We start from the raw sequence: 7,013 nt of genomic DNA on the forward strand, positions 1-7,013 counted from the left end.
TAAGTACAGCCTGTTCACTTGCAGAAATAAACTAACAAATCACTACATGGAAACATGGGAATATCTGGAAGAAACACCATGGATTGCCTCAGAATAAACTGTTTCCAAAATCATTTTATGTCACAACTCATGGGTCAGCGTGGAGCCATTCTTAAGCTTGCAAGGTGCTCAGCCATAAGTAAGGGCAAATAAAGTACCCAGGCTATGAACTGTCCAGTTTTGCCACAACTGTTTTCAATCGGTGGCATCAACTGTTTTCTTTTCTGTTAAGTAGCGTTAGCAGCCACTGATAATGAAAGCCAGGGCCCACCAGAAATAGACTAGAGGAAATTTCCTAACTCACTTTCATAGCAATGATTCATCAACACGGAAGATGTATGAAGTGTGACTGCAGATTAATGTGAGTGATTAGGCTTCTCCACATGACAGAACTCTTACATATAAATGAGCACTGGCCCCTTCAGCCGAGCCCTCAGAGAACTTGTATGCTTAGTCTAGTGACGTGATTGGTCTGGAAACAGTTTTAGACTTCCCCTCAGGGGAGAATGTTCTTTTGAACATCTGTAATGGTGACAAAATTTGTCCTTTGAGGATGGATTTGATTTTTGGAAATGGTACAATGTATTCATAGTGGACATCTGTTATTTTTTGTCTACCCTGATTCCTTTTCCCCAATTAATGGTTGGAGAGACTGCATTTCTTCTATTGTTCATTCTGTCTCTGAAGGCTCTTAAGGACAAATATTTTTTTTTTTAAGATTTTATTTATTTATTTGAGAGAGAGAGTGAGAGAGAGAAAGAGCACAAGAGGGGGAAGTGGGAGAGGGAGAAGCAGACTCCCTGCTGAGCCGGTAGCCTGATGCGGGACTCGATCCAGGGACTCCAGGATCATGACCTGAGCCGAAGGCAGTCGCTTAACCAACTGAGCCACCCAGGCGCCCAAGGACAAATATTTTTAAAATGTCTTGGGAAATGGCCACATTTCCTCACTTGGGTAACTGAACCCATATTTACCTCAGGTGACTCCTCCTTCTCCACTAAGTCTACATTGTTTAGATGGGATGAATTGACCACTAGTTTTAGGGGGACAGACATGTGACTCAGGAATGGCACAGTGATTGATTGAACTAAAACACCACTATACTCAGTTCTGGAATTTGGATTTGAACTGCGGGGAAGAGAATTTCTTCTGCTGTTACGAGGGAAGCATGAAACTGCTGGTCACCATCTCGCTGCTCCAAGGAGACAGCTGCCTAAAAATGGAGCCAACACAAAAGAAAGCTGATTTGAGAAATGAGCAATGATACACATGTATGCACATATGTACACATCAATATCATGAGAGAGATCAAGTCCTGGTTTGTGTTTCTGGATACAAATGCACCTGGAACAAACATTCTTGTGTCACAAGCCAATGAACTCCCCCTTTGCTTAGCAGGCTCGTTTTGGGTTTCTACCTTACAACCATGTAAGTCCTGACCAGTTGAGTAGAACAAAGCCAGGTCTGATGAACGAATTAACTCATCATCAAGGAGTAAGGAAGGTACCACACACTGATAACAAATTTCTACTGAAGAAACATTCATTGAGCACCTGCTAAGTATTTGATCTAATAGTCCAGATGCTAAGATAAACTAGTCGGTTCAGGATGGCACGGAGCTTTCAGCCAACAAGACACTGCTTTTCTTCTTCCTTTGCTCACATGAATTCAGAGGACCATTTCCAAAGACGAGTTCATGACTGGAATGTCTTTGGCAAAGATTGCATTCTTGAGCATTGTCAAAGTGTGTTATTAGTTTCCTGAGGTAACTAATTTTTTAAGAAGACAACAGTTATTTGAGGTTATGAATTCTGTCTTTTTAAAAATAGAGTTCTGTTTGCCTTCTGTGGTTATACCTCCAAAGAACATGAGAACACAGGAATTTCCATGTAGGGGAGCAAGGGCAGGATGATTAGCACATAATACATAAATTTATTTCAGAATTGGAAGGATTCCTGAACACTGTGAGAACTGACATTGGAATGGGAGGGGCAGTGAGTGGGGAAAAGTCAACTCTGTCACCAGCTTTAGATCTACTTTTCTCAGCAGCATTTTTATCACTTGAAAGGCTCTTCCTCATGTCGGGTTTTTGTTTTTTTTTTTCTTTTTGGGGGGGTTCTACTCGGAGGATAAAAAAAATCCAGAATAATATAGCGTGATTTTTTTTCCCTGAACGAGTAAGGTCTGATTTCTTTGGTCGCAAGGTATGTGATCCACTCAGATAAAAAATAAGAAAATTTACTGCAGGGCACTTGGGCCAGCAGCTCTTGTCATCCCCTCATGGGCTTCACGCTTTCACCTTCTCCATGCATCTCTGCCTCTCTCTGCATCTGCTCTCTGCACTAGTCAGCGTCTCCTCTTTCTACAGAGCAGCATCCTCTACTGACTCATGGTTCCTTCTTCCTCCTTACTTGTGCTTGCACAGACCACAACTCTCGTGAAGGTGACTCTTCCAGCTTCTTCTCCCAACTCAACCTGGCAAATTCCTTCCATGTTTCTTAGTTCACATTCCTGAGGAGAGAGACTGATCAGTCCAGTTTGGAGTTTTGAGCCAAGTTACCCAGAATCACTGGCTAGTTATGGGGCAACTGTGATCAGGATGGGGAAGTGTCACATGGAGCCCAATGAGAACACCAAAGAAGCAGGAAACCTTAGGAGTATGGGTGCATGGGACAGGTTCCATGGCTACCCTGTTCAGTGTAGTCCTGCTTTGTGTGTCTGTGTCTTTCCTCACCAGCCCTGGTGAAAACAGTCTGCAGAGAAGCTTAGTAGCTGCCATTTGGAGGTCACACAAATATTCCTGTTTCTCTAGTGATACCAACTCTTAGAAATTTTCAGAGTTTGTAAGAAGGCAGGAAAAAGTTACCTTTTCTTCAGTAAGTCAGCAAGTGGAAGAAACCTTGATCAGAAGAAGCAACAAGTGATGGCAGTGGGTGGGGTGTTGGAAAGGTAATCTATGGGGGGGGGGGCAAAGAGAAAATAAAGAGACTGGAGAACCAGTTTGGGGCTGAGAAATACATCCCGGGAGGTTTTCAATATTATACCCTAGACCCACAGCTAACCTTGTTCTACCTTCCCCTGCCCACCCACAACCTAAAAATGTGTTAGATTCCATAGATCAATATTTGAGGTGCCCTACTGCTTATGTAGGCTAGCTCAGGAAACTTGCCACCATTTATGACTTTGCTTTTATAGAAAAATGCACCCTCAGGGTTGAACATCTGACTTACAAATGTATTTGTGGTACATAATTGCTGCTACAATTGGGAACCGCTATAAATAGATATTATATATTATATAAATCTATATTATAAATAGATTATATATATATATATATCTCGCAATTTTCCCTTGCAAACCACTAGAGAATCAACAGATCAACAGCTCTCAGGAAGAAGCTTCTGCTTGCCTTTCCCACAACTTACTTTGTTCCAAAGTACAAAGTGCTACCAGGGTTTAGTCAGGCTTAAAGAAGCGACTTTAACAGGAGCTAAAAGAGATTTCCATGGTCTCTGGTAAAGGGATTAAAAGTAATAACAAATGTTAAGGCCAAAGTGATAAAAGAGTGGGAGCTGCTCTTTCGGTAGAAAAAAGGCAGCCATCTCTCTTTGCCCCTTCTGTTTTTCTCCAGCTTCCAGAAAGTGTAGAGGGGGCAACATTCCCTTCTCTCCTTTATTCCTTTCTGCACTTTACCCCAGGAGGCTGGTTACATCCAAAGGGGCAGAGCTGTGCTGCCCACTAAAGAACATGTTAGGTTGCTTTAGGCCAAAAGAGCTCAAATTTAAGTTTGATCAGAAACACCTGGTAAAGTGGTAAGGTTTATCCAGACCTTCTCCAGTAATTTGGCCAGCAGGTCTGGGTGTGACCCAGGAACTTTTATTTTTAAATGAGTACCCCAGATGATTCTGGTATGGATATTTTATGTATCATATGTGAGAAGGAAAGCCTGAACCCTGGGGCAGAATCTGGCTGTACTGCTAAGATACAGTGTGTGTGTGTGTGTGTGTGTGCATGTGCTTGCCCTGCTTTAGTTCTGGGCTGCAGGAAAGCCTGTTGCTCAAACAGGTCCTACCTAGCTCAGAGGAGCTCAACATTTGAATTGGGGCCAAGGCCAAGTGGAGCAATAGCTCCCACTAGTTAGGCCAAGGACCTTTGGGCCAGACCTTCCTGGATAGAGCAGTCATTCTCAAACCTTGTTGCACGTTGAAACGACCTGGGGAGTTTTAAAAAATACTGATGCCAGGGCCCCACTTCCAGAGAGTTTGATTTCATTGGTCTGGGTATAGTCTAGACATTTAGGATTTTTTAAAGCTCCTTAATTATTTCTAATGTGCAGCCAAAGTTGAGAACCACTGTGGTAGAGAAAATGATTTTCATGTTCCTAAGAGCCCTGGCTAAAAACGGTATTCACTCTTTAACACCATAGACGCCATAGAAGAAAACTTAATATTTGCATTTCTGCAAGGCAAAACAAAAAAGTATCAACAATATATAAGTGGTAATATCTTGAATAGTGTTTACCTGTAAACATAGTCAAGGATAATGAAAATATTCTTTGGCTTCTTTTGTCCTTTGGCAAGAAAGAAAGGCATGGCATGATATAACTCAGAATTCTCTAAAGCATTTCAGAGATAAAGTCAACTACACCAATACTGCTAGCTTCAAAAGTCTCCCCCAAAGAAACAGGGAAGTGTTAATCTTTATATGCTTTTTTCCTCTTTTCCCTGAGACATAAGTGATCAGATTCAAAGTTGATGTGGGTACAGCATTTCAAGAATGTTTGTGATTTTATTCTTCTCCTTTTGTAGAGGTAAGTGAATGAATTTAACAGAAAACATATCAGTAGACTATAGCTTTTGAACAAATGGACAACCAAATTCTGATCATTAGAGGAACAATGACTTCATTAAATCGGTAATATTCTGATAGGTTCACACACATTTAGTGACTTGCTTGCTTTCAGCTGCTTTTTCATAACAATTTGGTATATTTGGATTTTGTGAAAATTAAACTATCTCTTGTCAAGATACAGTACAATTCTGTATGTAAGGAAAATGACATTTATCTTAGAAATAGGCTACATGGAGCTATGTCTGAACTAGCTTGGATCCCTGCTGAAAAGTTTAAGAGACAGTAAGTCTGTGCTCAAAATTAAGAGTTCTAAACTGGAGCTTCTTGGACAGAGCAATCCATGGACTTTGGAAAAGTCCACAAACTCTCTGAAACTGTGCAAATTTGAATGTATCTACCACACTCTGTTTTCCTACGAAGAGGTCCATGACTTTCATCGGATTCTCAAAGGGGTTATAACCACAAAAGTTTAGGACCCAGAGCTCCATATATTTAAATAGAGTATCCTCCACTGCAATCCTCTTTAATACAGTATGTCACTGAGAACAAGATACAGAAAAGGAAAAATAGTAATAATCTACTTTGCTTTTCAACCTGGCTTTTATTGGGTCCGGAATTATAAATGTTTAAGTGATGTACTGACAGGTATTGACTGATGTAACTTATGTCTTAGCTGACATTGATTTGCTATAAATGAGCATCAAAGGGCTCAGCAACGGCAAAGATTCTGATTTTTGTTGCTTTTGCTGTAGGTTCCATGCCATTCCAGGAAGAGTGGGCAGTTTTGACCGGCTGGGGAAAAACTGCCTTTGGCCAAGGGAGAATCTCTGCTTTTAGTTTACAGAATGGTGCAATTTTCTGATTGTAAGGTGGAAAATAAATTTACTATTTTCCCAGCTGATTCCAGTTCCTGCATCTAATTAGATGATGTCAACTTGAGGTGCACATTGTCAAAGTCTGCAAATGCTAGCAAAGATATACCTACCTTTAAATACACCCAACATGGGAAATTATGGCTTTTTGAAATGATAAAGACTAATGACTTTATGAAAAAATTACTTTAAATAGAAAGTTTCCTTAATTTTAAAATTTATTCAACTTACAAATATTAATTCTAATTCCTTTTTGGGATTATAAGGGAATACAGTTTTATTCTAGGTGACATTTAGCCTCACTATGGGGAGGAATATGACATTTGTTAAAATAATATTTTAAAATTAAATTTATCTAATATTATATAGTATTACCTTTCCACATTAGAGTAGGGCAGATATGAAGCTAAGTTCTCCCCTGGTATGAGAAATATGACATATGAAATTAATTTTTTATTATCAAGGCTACTTCCAAAATACATGATCAATATACATAGTTTTCACGGAGACTTAAGGAGTGACAATTACGTCTGTACATATTTAGATATGAAGTTAAACTATCACACTTCTGTAAATTTTAATGTAAAAGTAGTGGTTTTAGCCTTCAGGAAACTTAGTTTGCATTTGCTTAAACATGAAGAAAAGGAAACCTTGTTTAACATTGAAAAAACTGTGTTCTTTATTTTGAAATTTTGGACTAAATGCAAGATAATCCTTTTCATGTTATAAATATGGAAATTCCTACAAATGTTTAAAATTGATACCACTGCCATTCTTAAACTTGAGCAACCAGAAACTATCCAAAAATTGATCTGTATTTGCTTTTGGTTTTCTAATCAAGCCATTTTCAAAGAGAGATGCCTAATTAAAACCTAAAAATGACACTACATTTGAACTACTCATGGCTCATATTCTTGAACAACAACAAAAGACAGCTAAAGACTCCTCTCTAATGCATGAGAAACTAATCAAACACAAGCACTGTTAAAAGCTAATGACTTTTCAAAATGCTTTAACCTTTAGAATGCCAGTAATTTTCTCCGTTATAAATATATGACTCTGGTGGCAAAAATAAAAACAAATCAGTTCAAGTAATCTATTTGAAAATTATAAATGAACATGACTGACTCCAGGACTCATAAAAATTAGATATTAATTCTTCTTGAGGAATACAAGTGAAGGTACTACTCTAGGTGACATCCCCAGATGGAAGAGTGTAGATTTAAAAAAATGATTATTACTGGCATTTTA

The sequence above is a fragment of the Mirounga leonina genome, unplaced genomic scaffold (genome assembly GCF_011800145.1).
Source record: "Mirounga leonina isolate KUSES-001 unplaced genomic scaffold, KU_Mleo_1.0 Mir_168, whole genome shotgun sequence".
In the NCBI taxonomy this organism is placed as follows: Eukaryota; Metazoa; Chordata; class Mammalia; order Carnivora; family Phocidae; genus Mirounga; species Mirounga leonina.